Here is a 17193-nt window from a genome sequence, read left to right as displayed (position 1 = left end):
GGTAATAAATCTTACTACTCAAGTCTTTGATTTGAATATCAAGAATTATGTCATTAGGTATTTGTGTATAGCTAGGATATCTCATTTCTACAGCTGATTTCCACATCTGAAGTAGTCACTCTAATCTGCCCTTATAGGTAGAATAGATATTCTCTACTGGAGAAGTAGGTTGCCCTGTAATGATTCTGGATGTACTCATCTACCTCTTTTGGCTAGAGAAGAAGCCCTCCCCGCTTGACTACATCAGATGATAGTCTGCAGTTGTAGATGACAAAATCATGGACATCATTGACATCAACCCTGTTCACAATACTTGGAGCTTCCACACATATAAAATGGCCCATTTTCCTCCACAGAGAGCTTAGTGCATAAAACAAAACTGAACAAAACAACAATAAGAACAACAACAAACAATCACAAACAATCAAAACACACACACAAACAAAAACAACCAACCAACAAGCAAAAACATGGAAATGTTTCTTACTGTTCCAGTGGACTTCAGATGGAGACCTCAAAGCAGTCTGAATAAAGCAAATACTTTATTTACCAAACACACAAGCCTTGCTATAGCAATATATAACATGACAGTGGAATTGTTTGCTCTGAACTGCTCTTTTATTCTATTATAACTATTTCTTTTATATGCTCTTCTGCATCAAATGCAAAGTGACAATACACTGACATGTTAATATTAATGACTGAGAGATAAACAACAAAGTCAGATAATCTGCAGTCTTTGATAATACTTATGGTAAGCCCCCTGAATAGGATGTTTTACATAAATTACTTCTTCTGAAGGCATCACCTTCTCATTCTTCTGTCAGACAGGACATAGTCCAACTAATTCACACGCCTCTTGGGCATATGATTCAATGAGTTTTTTTCCTATATATTGACACATTATCACAATGGCGTTACTGAAAGGCTTGACAAAAAACCTCTTAATTCTCAATACAAGTGTCACACTTGACTGCTACTAGAGGCAGCACTGATATTCAAAAACAATGTAATGTGTTAGGTCAGAGATGTAAATGTGCTCCTTTGGATTTGATTGCTAAAGATTTCTGTACAGAGGAAGTTACAGCTGCCTTGCTTTGCTGATGTTGCATTTCAAAATGTATCCTTGAATCACGAGCAGACTACACTTGCTGGAATATGTTACTAAATGTTCCACTATATGAGGTTGTTCAGTCTCTAATATCTCAAAGCCATGGAGTGACGGGCCTTTAAAACTCTACACAATTGAGCAGAAATTCCTGTTGCCTTGGAAATACAGGGAAACTGCTGAAGCTGAAAATATGTCTGATGGTATCAGAGACAGGGTTGATGTCTATAGAAGAGATTGGAGTAATAAGGTTATTGAACATTTATACCACATGTTCACTTACAGGTGAGGTTTGTCAAGATTATGGTTATTACTAACCCCATTTTTTTGAAGAGAATATTGCTCTTCGCTTAAGTGCGGCTCCAGAGTGTGTACAAGTCACTGCATACAAAAGCTAAGGCTATACACGGAAAAGTGATCCTCTGAAACATTCAACCAACTGTAATTTCGTATATTAATAAATTCAAAAATCCAGCATAGTTATATTTAATATCAGTATTTACCAACTTCTGCAAGGATTCATGAATTTTGCATCTGTACCTACCATATTAGGTTACCACAAACAATAAAAATAGGAGAGTTTTGAAAAAACTCTGCAAGACTAGATCTGACCCTAAAGGCTCACATTTTCTTCTACAGGATGGAAAAATTACTTTCATGTCCTCATTTTGAAGAAATACTCAAATCAGAAACTATTTCTCCTTCCAGGGAAGATGATCATATCTTCTTCAAAGAATTTCCTTCAATAAATATGTATACACAAATATTTTTAACAGATTTTCTGTTTCCTATGCTAGCATATTACTCAATAACTTACTGATTTTAGAACAAAAATAGCTGCCATATCTAAAGCCTAATTTCAGACCTGATGTATTTACAAAATGTTGTAGTCACTAAAGATCGACAGAATTTACAAAAAGTGTGTAAAAGATTACATTTTTGTTAAGATTCAGAAATAAAACTACATAAAATGTGTTTTGGTAGCATAAATGCTTTGTGAAAAAAATTCCTTTTGCCATTTCTAACACAGACCTTTATTCAATAAAAATGGCATCTTAAGAAGAAAAAAATTTACCAAGTTTCATTAAAAATGTCAAAATGAAATGCTATGGCATTTCAGAAAAGAAACACTTCATTAAAAAGAGATATAAGTAAAATATTTTTCGCTACAAAAGTATTCTCTCTTTTTTTGGCCAAAATTACTCCCTGGAGTTGACAATTTTTTAGGCAGAAAATGTACTCTTCAAAGAAAAATATGCCCTTCATTTCTGCAAGAACACCTCCTAGGGCATAGGCATAGGCCCTATGTTTTCTTTTTCTTTTTTTCCAGCTTTCTTCTTGCTAGCGCTGGTGTTTCCCCACTTATCTTTGGGCTTTTGATCTTAGGCTATTCTGATCTTATCTGCCTAACCTTCCCATCTGTCAGGAGTGTTGATATTTAGTTCAGAGATAATACAATACTTGGCAGCAGTGTGCTTAAAAGTGGGTGTAGCATTCCCTCACTTCTCACTTATAGAGTTAGCTTTTTGAGACATAAGTTAAATGAGAAACCATTTCACTGTATTGTCACTGTTCAGAAATATTCAGCAAATATAGAAGTTAAAGTTACATGAGAATACAGTGCTAAGAATTTTGTCCGGTTTCTGCTGTGATAAGTCAACATGTGAAGTAAGTATGGACCTTCACACACCTGCACAGTTTCTTTGTTATTCTACTGGCAATCAGTTTTGTATCTCCTTTTTTAACAGCTCAGCCTCCAGAATGTTGGGCCCAAATATTTTTGTAGAGCTTTTTGTGGGTGTTAGAAAATTCTTTGTGGAGGATGACATTTTGTTTTTCTCAATAGCTAACAGATTTTTATTCATTTATTATTCCTGTGAACTTTTGATTTCTTGTCCTCTTGGAACGACCTGCCACTCACATTGTTAAATGACACTGCAAAACAGTCTCGTTCTTTCCTTAGGTGAACTGGTCTGTTTCTCATGCTGCCTGGTGCATTACAACAATACAGATTCTTTCTTGTAGATACGTGCCACTTAACTTTCACAAAACTCTTAGTTGCCTGGTTTCTCTTAGCAAGAAGATTCATGACTTTCTCCCAGTAAAAGACTGTTGCTCTCTCCCTGAGGAATTGTTAGAGAATTTGTACTTACCAACACATCTTAGGATGTTATGTATTCAATTAGATCACCAGATAATTTTGATTTTCTAAAAAGGGAAACCTCATTGGTGGTCAGTTGAATTTTTGAATTACTATTTGCCTTTCTGACAATTACATGACAATTGATGACATTACTCAGTAGGTAAATATATACATGACTATGAAATAAATTATCTATCCACACTGCTTGCATAATCCACATTCTCTTCCTGGGCTATGCTAGCAGGCTTGTAAAGAGTGAGCATGTGCAACTGATGTTTTCAGCATTTTGTTTCTATGAAGCAAGCTTTAATACCTACATGGTATCAGTATCACTATGTTTGTAATAACAAATGCATTCTACTTTGCAGTCATGTGGTGTAGATGCAGTGCTTATTATACAAGGTCAGCAGTTACATTGCTATAAGCTGGCTAATGGTACCTTTGCGATATAAAATGCTAACAAGATATAAATTAACCTTCATTGTTATATTTATATAATGAGAATGTAAATAGAAGATAAACTGGTGGCAATGAGGATAAAAGGGGATCCACTACTAAAAAGAATTGCTGAATTCCTGGTCTGTCCCAGCTAGATGTTGACCTTACTTATTTATTGAATAGATAGGAAAGTTATCTTTCCTGCTCCGGAAAATATCTTCAGAGAACATGAAGACATTTCTCCAAGGCATCGTACCATTTATTTTGAGAAAAGTAATAATTTCCTCCAGGCAGCACAGTTATTAGTTAATTGTGCAGCCAGTGAGGGGCAAGGACAGAGAAAAGATAGCTTTTTTCATCATCAATCCTAGTAACAACCCAAACTAACACTTAGGCAGTTCTGCCCAGTATTATGGAGACTAACATCCAAGTATCCTGGCTGCATGGTCCTCTGGGATGTGACTTTCCACATGTAAATATGTGGCTTGAATATTTCAACAATTTTTATAGTAAAATTTAAAGAAAAACTACATTTTTAGAGTACTTTTATAGAAATCAGGGGATGAGGAATGGAAAAACATATCTATTTTGCCAAACCAAAGAACTGTTTGATGTAATCTGTAGAAGAATGGAGGATAATATTCTGTATTGTTGCACTAAGTTCTATGAATAAAACTGATTATAGTTATTCACAGACAGAATATATTACATCATTTTCAAGACCAGCTTATTAGGTTTAATGACTTGAGGATGTTTGGCAAATGCTAAGATTTTGTTGATGTCTGTAATTAACCTCAGATACAAATGCCCATTTATGATCCCAGCCCTATATCTGTATGGATCCCTCCACTGTAATAAGAGATCTTGGCAGAGACCCACTGATCTGAATTCATTTTGGCAAAAATGTTGGGAATGAGCAGATACCTGATTCTCTGCAGGAACAGATAAGGGAAGCAGATACTGCAAACTTTTGAGCTAAAATAGACAATATAGGCAGTTCTTAGTTATGCTGCTGGTAAAGGATGATGGAGATGTGGAGATTATAGCTAACTTGTTCGTGTTGGTTCAATGGAAATTAAATCCCCCGTAGTCAACAAGATGCTCAGGTTTAGAATCTTCCTGCAAAATATTTGTGTTGGCTGCAATAAAAATATAGTCCCCCTGTAACTATTGTTACTTTTAATGTGCAACTAATGCTGTTCATTCCAAAAAGTGTATTTTTAAAGGTTTTGTTACACTACCAGCTTTGATGAGACTATGCACCTGTTTAAAATTAAGAACAGGCTTCTGTGCTTTGCTGGATTTCAGCTCTGGATTTAGAAAAAGCTTAAAGACTGACAATAATAATAACAATAAAACTGCTATAATTAAGACAGTGACACTAAGATGGTTACCGCTGTGGCTACGCTGAGCGATATATACCGTAACGTACAGCATAGTAACAGTAATTACACACTTCACTAGTTTTTATTGTAATGTATGCTATAGTGTAACTTAATTTCCATCTTGTGCATATTAACCCAAGATACATTTGGTAGTGTTTACTACCTGGGTTGTTTTAACAGGAATGAGGATTATGTGTTTAATGTGCATGTAGAATAAAAATAACATTTGCATTACTTATACAGGACCAGGAGTTATAACAAAACCTTGCATCTTCTAACCACAGGATGCTTGATATTAACTTATTAAAGCAAGCTGCTTTGAGATTGTATTCAAGCAAAAAATTTCACTTTACAGTCCTAGAACTCTGAGTTCCTAAAATATTGCTTTTGTTGTCATATCCCTTCAGGCAAGAGCTCACTATGTTCAAAGTCTAATCAATGTATATAATTGCAAAGCAAACAATGCTGAGCTACAGCATTGTCAAATTAAATCCAATTTCACATACTGAAAGCAGTTAAGTACTCAAGTGCTTCAACTATTTATGTTATGTGGGGCAACCAAGGAACTTGGCTGTATTTGAGAGAATATCATTACTGTAGCCCCTTTTTCCATCTGTGGGGTTTATAATTCAGCTGTTCTAATTTGCTTTGGGCTAAGCAAAGGTGGTATACAAACACTTCAGCCAGATACTGTAATTCCTCCCTCCCTTTTACCTTGCAAAATTAGAATGCTGTTGATTGGGATGCTTTTGGACAGCTTTTCTTCACGGACTAGGAATAAATCCTTTTTGCCAGTTAGGGAGGTTTCATCTGTACCTACCAAAAGAAACATTACACTAACATTTTAAACTAGTCAGTAGTCCTGACTAATAGCTAGTACAAAGAATTAGGACACTAAAAGTATGCAAACCAATGTACTTACTGATACATATAGCTGATACATATGTAGCTATAGTATTTCCAGATAAGTTTTACCCACTGACACTACTGAAAGTAGTCAACTATTTTATTTCATCTGTCTCCTCTGTTTCCCTAGCTGTTCTTCTCTTTAATTAATCAGAATTTGACTGCATATTCATGTCGGGTATTTGTATCCTCATATCTTTTCTGAAATCTGTTCCCACTTGGGCGTGCGGACCACAGACTATGCAACAGGTGTTCCCAACCAAGAGCATGATATTTTCAATGTGTCTCTTGATACCTAAATTTTGACTTTTTCCCAGATTGATGGTCAATGATTTTCTCCCTCCTCAGTTACTGAGAAGTCTGCCTTTCCCTATAAGGGGGGGGGGGGAAACACGTAACAAGACCTTTAACATTTTGTCACCAACACGATCTTTAAGAACAGAAGCAACCATTAAGATATCATTAAGTATCGCTAATTATATAGAATCTGTCTATACATACATTAACTTTCAAGAAAACCACTAAAAGGGCAGCTCTCTATCTCTTTTGACTCCCTTTTATACTACCACTTTCTGGCAGCCATGAGCTGTTACATTCATGTGTACTTTTTGTTTATTTACCTTTGAACACCTTCTGATTTGTTCATTGTAACTAGTGGGTTGGTTGCAATAAACACATTTACATGCAGCTGTGTCACATGTCATCTGGAACTAATGCTCTCATACAGATAGCTTACTTGATAATAAATCCCTTTCACCTGTATTTACACAGACTTAGAAGGTTGGTGTTTTTTTCTTTTTGCTTATCAATAAAAAAAATCATTTTCTGAACCAATTGCCACTTTCCTCATTTCTTTCAGGTTTATGTTAGGGCTCAGTCTGCTGCTTCTTCTCATACTGAGAAGATTGAGCGTAGCAGTAATACCACTGACACCACTGGAATGGTGGAATGGGGAGAGAATTATTCACTTGATTTGTGATTCCACATTTCGTTTCTTACAATTATTTAGGTTTAAATGAGAAAGAGGCTGATCACATTGATATAAATTAATCCACAGCCATCTAGATATATTTAATTTTCAAGATGACAAGAGTTAACACTGAAAAGACTAAGTTCTTAAAGGGCCATCGTAGATTACATATTTTTGTATATCTATTAACATTTTAAAACACAATTTTGATTTGTGATTTATGCTACTAAGCTCAATGGTAATTTCTCTATTTTTTTCTTTCTTCTTGCCAATAAAGCTGGTAGCAAACCAGCTGCATTTATCCCAATATTTTTAAAGAAATATGTTTTAACTTTATTTTGTACTTCATAACAACATATTGATTTTTTTTTCTACAAGAACACCATGTCTTTTGTGTGCAATAGGTGGTCTCAGAGCTGACTGATCTAACTGTGGGGCTGAGAGCAACAAAGTCTCTGTGAAGCAGAACTAATTAACACAGACATAAGATTGTGCTAAGGATTTGGGGACCATAATGGCCACCTGTGCAGACTGCTGCCCTGGGCTGTGAAGTCCCTTGTGTTCAGGGAGTCTCTAACATTGAGCAGTGCTACACCAAGTAAGCATCTAAGTTCTGCCAAACTGGGCTAATGATACTTATAGAACACAGAAGATATTTTATTTTATGGTATTCATCTCATTGGTGACCTAGTAGTAGAAAAATAGCATTGAGGCAGCAGGCAGATGATAAGGTCTCTGATCATGTCTTGGCTTCAAGTTAAGCTACTTGAGCAGGTGGAGGAAAACTATTTGGAAGTGACGTGGATGAGAAAGAAAGATACATGGGAAGTGAGAGTCAAGAAATAGAAAAAGGATGAATCAGGTGTGTGAAGCATGTATATGGTGCAGCCCAAAGGCAGTGTTCATAGAATCATTCAGACTGGAAAAGAACTTAAGGATCATCAAGTCCAACCATGACCTAACCATACTACCCTAACTAACAACCCCCCGCTAAATCATGTCCCTGAGCACCACATCCAAACAGTTTCTAAACACATCCAGGGATGGTGACTCAACCACATCCCTGGGGAGCCTATTCCAGTGCTTAACAACCCTTTCTGAAAAGAAGTGTTTCCTATTATCCAACCTAAACTTACCTTGGCGCAACTTGAGGCCATTTTCCCTCGTCCTGTCACCTGCCACCAGTGAGAAGAGACCAGCCCCACTCTTGCTGTAAGCATCTTTCAGATATTGGAAGAGAGCAATAAGGTCTCCCCTCAGCCTCCTTTTCCCCAGACTAAACAGTCCCAGTTCCCTCAGCCTCTTCTCATAGGGCATATGAGCCCTTCACAAGTCTTATTGCCCTTCTTTGGACCTGCTCCAGCACCTCTATGTCCTTTTTGTACTGAGGTGCTCAAAACTGAATGCAGTACTCGAGGTAAGATCTCACCAACACCGAGTACAGGGGCAGGATGACTTCCCTAGTTCTGCTCACCACACCATTCCTGATACAAGTCAGGATGCCACTGGCCTTCTTGGCCACCTGGGCACACTGCTGGCTCACATTCAGCTGACTGTCCATCAGTACAGCAAGGTCCCTTTCCATCAGGCAGCTTTCCAGCCACTCCTCCCCAAGCCCATAGGGTTGCCTGGGGTTGCTGTGACCAAAACACAGGACCCAACACTTGGCCCTATTGAAACTCATACAGTTTGCCTTGGCCCATCGATCCAGTCTATCCAGGTCCCTCTGTAGTGCCCTTTTCCCCTCTGGCAGATCAACATCTCCTAGCGTGGGTGTCATCTGCAAACTTACTGACGGTGCACTCAATCGCCTCATCAAGATTGTTAATAAAGATGTTAAATAGAAGCAGCCCCAGTACTGAGCCCTGGGGGACACCGGTCGTTACTGTGTTGGGCAGCCCTGGACTACATCAGTCCAGGACACTAAATTGTACCTATTGTTCTGATCCACAGCAAACAGGTTAAGTCTGCTTCACTGGTCAGAACTAAGAGAAGGAATGTTTTTCCTGGCTGACTAGAGAACTTCAGATGTAGATCTTGTTTCACAGAACTAGCTGCTCGTTCAAATTTACATATATATATACATATGTCATACATACATACATACATATATATATATAAAGCCAAATTGTGTTGATTGGACAGAGTTGTAATTGACTTATACCACTGGCATATGTGATTTTTATCTTTCCAAATGCTAGGGATGTATTACACCTGACATACAGATATCTGCAATTTCAAAACCACCTCTGCTCTTTTTTCTCTCCTGTATTTGCCACCTTATTTATTCTCAGTATGACTTGTTTTCCCAGTGTAGACCGTTCTTGTACTCTTTCTTCATGCTCTCTTGCATTCTAGCCAAGCTTCTACTGTGAAATTAACTAATCATATTTTTTTTTTTCTAGGGGCAAGGGCTTGTTCTCTGAGACTGCAATGTTGTAATTAAAGAAAGCTTATAATGCTGGTGTCAATCACGCTGCTCTCAAACGGGATAGCAGTGACCTCAGTTATGTTCCATTATACAACACCTTCCTGCCTGTGATCAGGAAAGTAGTACTTTAGGGACATGAATCTGACTCAACCTGTAACTAAGGGTTTAAGTGATGCTCGGCTTCTGCTCTTGACCCCTTCTCATCTGCACTTTTCAAGATAATAACCACGTATAAAGAATGTATGAAAGACTTGATTTTCTATTTTTATCCAAAACAGTCTGTGCTAAAAATGTCAGAATACGGAAATCACTTTATTTTTGGACTTGTTTGCTATCATTAAATAGATATATCTAAAAATCTTAGTAAAGAAAAAAATTGTTTTGGCTTGGGTTTTGTTGCTGTTATTGCTTTTGTTTGTTTGTTTGTTTTCTGCATTTGATTTCATACATCTCTTGGGAAAGCAAAATAACATAGCTCATTATAAAGCCTCCTCCAAATGTTCAGTTGTTATTCAGCATGCAGTAGTTCCAGACAACTCCCAGTAGAGTTAAGACCACAGCACATCATGGAGCATGGCCTAAGTTCATCCCATTTATCTTGAATCATAAAGTAAGCTTGTTATTACACTTATTACATACAGAAAAGCCTTTGACAGGAAAATGAGTATATAAGCCAAAGTCATCAACATGTTTTTCCTCACATTCAATGTACTGGTTTTTTTTGGTAATAGAATGAATTGCTCTTTGATAGGTTTATTCTCTTTAAAGATAAGAGACAAAGATTAGGTAACTGCTATGCACATGATATCTAAATCTTACATGTTTGTTGTTAACTAGGGCAATTTCTCATGTTCAGCTATATAGTGTAACAAGAACTTACTTAAGCCTTGATGGATTGAGTCTAATATAATGATAATTCATAGATTCTTTTACACTACCATTCATTTGTCCTTAGGAAAAAAAATGGATATATATGGACAGTGATAGCTCAGGTCCAGAGAATATTCATTTTTCCTTAAATATTACAGAGGTAGTATATTTAGGACTGTTTGTCCTAGCATGACACTCTCTATTAGAAGATTTTCAGCTGCACATAACTTTATCAAAATCTAAAATCTTAGGCAGAAATTTCCTGCTCTAGATGACTCCCTTAATCTGATTCATTTTGAATAACGTCTGTCAGACCTATCCAGATGAGTCTGAAAATGATGTCATAGGTAAGTTTATTGTTCTAATCATACGGAAAAAAAGACACAGTATTTGAGAAATCTTACTGCTTCCATATTTGGAAGAAGCAGCATGTAGATGTGTCTTTCTGGTAAAAATGCCACGGCTGGCAACATTCTTATGTGACAAAGGAACAAAAGAACGAAAAAGAGAAGAAAAACAAAAAGAAAAAAATAATAAAAAAGAAAGATTGAGAAATAAAAGAAAGAAAGGAAAGAAAACAAAGAAAGGAAGGAGGGAAGAAACAAGGACAGTAGGGAAGAAAGAAGGAAAGAAAAAGAGAAAGAAATTGATTTAAAAAAAGAGAAAAAGAGTTTACCCAAGTAAAGGATTCTATCTGGAAAGTGACATCAGATGCTCTGGTACTTACATATGAGGCATTGTTCTTCACATCCATCTTTCCACAGTGGTTGCTTATTATTTCTTTGTAGTTGCTTACTACTCCTATGTTTTAATCTGTTTACCATGTACAGTACTCTTAAAGATTTGCAGATTTTTGGCAGTTTTATACTCTATTGCATATACTTTGTCCAAAGACTGAAAATGAAGTGTTCCCAGGCCCCCAAATCTCAAGCAGATTAATTTGGCTGGCAGACCAGGAACTGCAGTCTTCCATTTACCACATATGCCAAAGCAGCCAGTATAATTACTGCAGAGATGAAATCCCCATGGGAGGATCCATCTCCACCTGTGCTCTAACTCTAACTACATTTGGGCTCTAGGTAATGGAGCATGGAGGCTCAACCTGGGAATTCTAGATTTCAGTCACTACAGTCCAGTGGCATGAGCAGGACTGGACTTTCATAGAACTTGGATATTAAATTGGACATAGACAGAACATAGATTGGGCAATAGTCATCAATGATTAACCTTTCAATTCCTAATGTTATGCTGAAAATCTTACTGACAGGAGAAGAGAGAGTTGATATTTAAAGCCAAGACTTTATTAGTAGTATAATTTAAATCTTAAAAATCTAATCAAGTAATTATGAGTTCTAACCTAATTATGAACAAAAAAAAAAAAAAAAAAAAAAAAAGGAAAGAAACCATTATAATGCTATTACAAAAAACAAACAAACAAACAAACAAAAAACCAGTTATGATTTCTATACCGACACTAGCTGGCCCTTCTGTCCATTTTTAAAACTATCTCCCTGCTGCTACTCTGAGTCCTAAGGTCTATAGCTTCAGCCAGGGAGAGGAGCATGACAAGTTGTCAGCACATACAGTCCTTTCCATGGAGGAGTAGGATGTTGATGGCTTCTTCCTCCTCACTCTGGGATCCAGTGGCTGTCATTTTCTTTATATTTGCACATAAGGCTGATCTCAACAAACCTGATGCATTTTATATGTGTTAGATATGTTTTCTTTGTTATTCTTAACACTGTTAAAATTGTTTTTCTCTAGCTCTCAGATCCGTATTTATTTTACTCACAGCTTGTAATATTCCCAAAATGATAGCATCTCTAGTGTGAGTCAGTATCACAGTTGTTATCAAGTGGAGCCTTCACTCTTCTGGGCTGAACAGCCCCAGCTCACGCAGCCTCTCTTCACAGTGGAGGTGTTCCATCTCTTATATCATTTTTGTGGCCATCTTCTTGTTGTGCTCCAACAGGTCTACATCTCTCCTGTATTGAGGACTCCACATCTGGATGCGGTACTCCAGGTGAGATCTCACCAGCACGGAGCAGAGGGCAGGATCACCTCCCTCACCCTGCTGACCGTGCTTTTATTGACGCAGGCCAGAAGGACTCTAGTTATGGTGCAGCAGTGATATGGGCCTCCTTGAAAATCTTAAATTAAAAATAAAATTTAAAATTAAAAAATTGTTGTTCTACATAACAAACTTTGCTTGAAAAGACTGCTTGTGGACATCTATTTTTCTGAATTGTATCAATTTCTTACCCGCTATGTTTATCATGTAATTTGATCTTCTATCAGTTCAGTTCTCTCTAAACATGAGGCAGTTGTATGTAGAGATGCGATTTTCTAAGGGAAGAGATATGAAATATTTTTCCTTTTGAAAAATCACATAAAGATGAGGCCTAAGCTTCTTAGTTCAGATAGCTAGCTGAAGTTGATTTTATTTTATTTTAGAAGTCTTCAAAAACATCTATCCTCTCCATTAACTATATATGAAATCATGGTATTTGCTTTAGAAGAAAAGGCTCATTAGTCACTTGTATTAGGAATACTGAACACCATTCACAAACTTGTCTACTTGAGCATAAAATTATATAAGACATCAATGCAAGGAAACAAAGTCTAGCTTAAATCCTATTAAATCACTAGTTCAACACATGCTAAATATTTTTTTGTAAATAATAATTACTTAAGTGATGGAAATGAACACATTTAAGAAATTTTCTGACAACAAGGTGAAAAAAGTTTAAGCTGTGTGGAACATATGATTAACATCTAAAATAATTAATGAAAGAATTGGTCTAAACTCAACAAAGTACGATTCAACAAAAAGCTGATGTGAAATATGCTTAGAAAAGAAAAATCAGTTACACATACAAAATAGAGTAACTGACTGGGCAATATAACTGTAAAAAAGAAAATCTGACAGCTAGAAGTGCATGAATAGACCATCACCAGTAAGACATTGCAGAAAGGGCAAATGTTTTTCTGTAATATAGTAACAGTAATGTTGATGGCAAGACAACCAGGTAATTATTGCTTACTATCTCGTGCTAAGGGAGGCTGTACCTAGGGTACTATGCCCATTTCAAGAAGATGAAGATAAATAGGAGAGAATACAAATGAGACTGCAGAAATAATTAGAGGCTAGAAAACATCTTCTCTGAGGAAAAGTTCTAAATAATTAGATTTGTTTATTCTTGAAGAAAGAGAACGAAGGCATAAGAAAGAAAAGGGGGTTGTATGAGAGATGTGAGAATTGCCTTAAACTATGAAGAGGCTGCAGAGATCAATTGTTCTTCAAGTCTACAAAGTTTGTAATAATAATAATAATAAAAGTAATTTATTTCATAAATGTAGAAGTCAGGAAACGTGTTTCATATTAGATATTAGGAAATGTTTGTAGGAATGAGGTAGTAAGATTTTTTTCTCTATTTTTTTCTTATTTCCCCACCATCAAAAAAGAAAAAGAAAAGAAAAGAAAAGAAAAGAAAAGAAAAGAAAAGAAAAGAAAAGAAAAGAAAAGAAAAGAAAAGAAAAGAAAAGAAAAGAAAAGAAAAGAAAAGAAAAGAAAAGAAAAGAAAAGAAAAGAAAAGAAAAGAAAAGAAAAGAAAGTTGAGTTTCTGTAGGGAAGATCTTTTCAGAGAAGTTGGTTTCACTCTGACATTTCTCCTGAAAATGTGGTGACAATTTCAAAAACTTGAATAAGTGACATGCATGAGGTATAAATCACAGAATCACAGAACAGTAGAGGTTGGAAGGGACCTCTCTAGGCAATCTGCTCAAGGACTTTTTCACAACAGTGAAAAACTGTTTTCCTGATATTCAGAAGAAACATTCTCTGTTTTAGCTTGTTCCCATTGCCTGACTTCTGTCTCCTTTGAAGTCCTGACAGGCATTGAAAAGATCCCTCTGAGCCTTCTCTTCTCCAGGCTAATCACTTTAATCTCCCTCAGCTTCTCCTCACAGGACAGATACACAGGTCCCCTCAACTCTGTGGCCCTACACTGGACTTCCTCCAGTATGAAAATGTCCTTAAGACCTTTGTTAAATGGACAAATATCACACTCTTATCTCTAAATCGAAAAGATATAGATTTGAAGAGTGGACAATTTCATGGATAAAGAATTGTTTGGTTGGTTGTAGCCAGAGGGTTTTGATCACTGGATTTGTGTCCAGGTGGAGGCTGGTGACAAGTGGTATTGTGTAGGGGTCCATCTTGGGGCTGGTGCTCTTCAACATCTTTGTCAGTGGCATAGACAACGGGATTGCATGCATGCTCAGCAAGGCAGCTGATACAGAAGAAGGACGGAATGTCATGCAGAGGGTCCTGGATAAGCTTGAGAAATGCACTCATGAATAATGAACCCAGAATTGGCCCCAGATGTTCACCACTAGTTTCTGGTGATATAAGGGTGACACTGGTGTCATTGAAGAGATTCTAACTCCAATACCTATGAAGTTAGACATTTTCCTATTTGGAAATGTTTTGAAGAAATGTGCCAGAACTTTCAACAAAAATTCCTGATGGAAATGTATTTGATTAAGATCCAGCTTGTTTATGGAACTAAAAAAAAAAAAAAAAAAAAGAACTTCCTCATCTGTATTGAATGGAAATGCACGCAGCCTGAGTAATAAACAGGATGAGCTGGAAACTGTGATTCACTTTGAAAGTTATGACTTTGTTGCTTTCATAGAAACATAGTGGGATGACTCCCACAACTGGAATACTACCATTGATGGGTATCAGCTCTTTAGAAGGGATAGGCAAGGTAGAAAGGGTGGGGGAGCTGCCCTCTATGTCAAAGAGTGGATAGACTGTGAGGAGCTCCCTCTGAGAAACAGTCAGGAACCGGTCGAGAGCCTGTGGGTTAGAATTAGGGATGGGACTAATAAAGGTCAGCTACTACAGGCCACCTGATCAAGGGGAGGATGTTGACGAGGCTTTCTTGCTCCAGATGCGGGAGACATCGTGCTCATGGGCCCTCGTCCTGGTGGGGGACTTCAACCATCCGGACATCTGTTGGAAAGACCACACGGCGAGCTGCAAGAGGTCCAGAAGGCTTGTGGAATCCATTGATGACAACTTTCTGGTCCAGGTAGTGGACAGACCAACCAGAGGTGAAGCGTTGCTGCACCTGCTGCTCACCAATGTGGAAGAGATCATCAAAGATGTCAACGTTGGAGGCAGTCTGGGCTGCAGCGACCATGCCCTGGTTGAGTTCGTGATCTCAAGGGATGTGGGCCTGGCAAAGAGAGGGGTCAGGACCCTGAACTTTGGAAGAGTGAACTTTACGCTGTTCAATGGATTGTTGGCCAAGATCCCCTGGGATGCTGTCCTTAAAGATAAAGATGTTGAGAAGAGCTGGCTACTCTTCGAGGATGCCCTCCTGAGAGCACAAGAGGTCTCCATTGCTCTGAATAAGAAAGCGGGCAGACGAGATAGGAAACCAGCATGGCTTGGCAAGGACCTGCTGGGCACACTGAGGGCAAAGAAAGGTGTGTACAAGCTCTGGAAACAAGGGTGTGTCACCTGGGAAGAGTACAGGGATGCTGTCCGGACTTGCAGACGTAGGATCAGGAAAGCCAAGGCACAGGTAGAACTGAACTTGGCAAGGAATGTGAAAAACAATAAGAAGACATTCTACAGGTACATTGGCCAGAAGAGACAGGCCAAAACGGGTGTACCTTCTTTAGTAAATTTAAAAGGAGAACTGGCTTCAATGGACAAAGAGAAAGCTGAGGTACTGAACGAGTTCTTTGCCTCGGTCTTCACTCGTGTCCAGGATTCTAGTGTTTCTCATGTCCCTGAGCCCTGCACCCCCAAGCCTCCAGATGGGGACCAGAGGGGTAAATACTCCCCACTGTAAGGGCAGAGCAAGTCCGAGACCGACTGGATGAGTACAAGTCTTTGGGGCCGGATGGCGTGCATCCCAGGGTTCTGAAGGAACTGTCTGAGGTGGTTGCCAAGCTGCTCTCCATCATATTTGAGAAGTCATGGCAGTCAGGCGAGGTCCCAGACGACTGGAGGAAGAGTTACGTCACTCCCATTTACAAGAAAGGGAGCACGGAGGACCCAGGGAACTACAGGCTGGTGAGTCTCACCTCTGTGCCTGGGAAGATCATGGAACAGATCCTCCTGGATGACATGCTCGATCACATGAGGAATGAGCGTGTGATCCAAGACAGCCAGCACGGCTTCACCAGGGGAAGGTCATGCTTAACGAATCTTGTGGCCTTCTATGATGGAGTGACGGCATTGGTGGATGAGGGGAAGGCGACCAATGTCATTTACCTGGACTTGACCAAGGCCTTTGACATGGTCCCCCACCACATCCTTATCTCCAAGTTGGAGGGATGTGGATTTGATGTGTGGACCACTCATTGAATAAGAAATTGGTTGAAAGGCCGCAGACAGAGGGTGGTGATCAATGGTTCTATGTCCAGGTGGAGGCTGGTAACGAGCGGAGTCCCCTAGGGGTCTGTCTTGGGACCAGTGCTGTTTAACATCTTTATCAATGACATCGACGATGGAATCGAGTGCACCCTCAGCAAATTTGCTGATGACACCAAGCTGAGTGGTGTGGTTGACCTGGAGGAAGGAAGGGATGCCATTCAGAGAGACCTTGACAGACTTGAAAGGTGGGCGCAGGTGAACCTAATGAGGTTCAACAGGGCAAAGTGCAGGGTTTTGCACTTGGGCCGGAGGAACCCCAGGCATCTATACAGACTAGAAGGAGCAGACCTTGAGAGCAGCTCTGCAGAGAAGGACCTGGGTGTCCTGATGGATGACAAACTTAACGTGAGCCAGCAGTGTGCTCTTGCAGCTCGGAAAGCAAATGGTATCCTGAGCTCCATCATGAGAGGAGTGACCAGAAGGGACAGGGAGGTGATTGTGCCTCTCTACTCTGTTCTTGTGAGGCCCCATCTGGAGTACTGTGT

Source organism: Gallus gallus, chromosome 3 (genome assembly GCF_016699485.2).
Source record: "Gallus gallus isolate bGalGal1 chromosome 3, bGalGal1.mat.broiler.GRCg7b, whole genome shotgun sequence".
Classification (NCBI taxonomy): Eukaryota; Metazoa; Chordata; class Aves; order Galliformes; family Phasianidae; genus Gallus; species Gallus gallus.
This window is presented reverse-complemented; position numbering follows the sequence as displayed.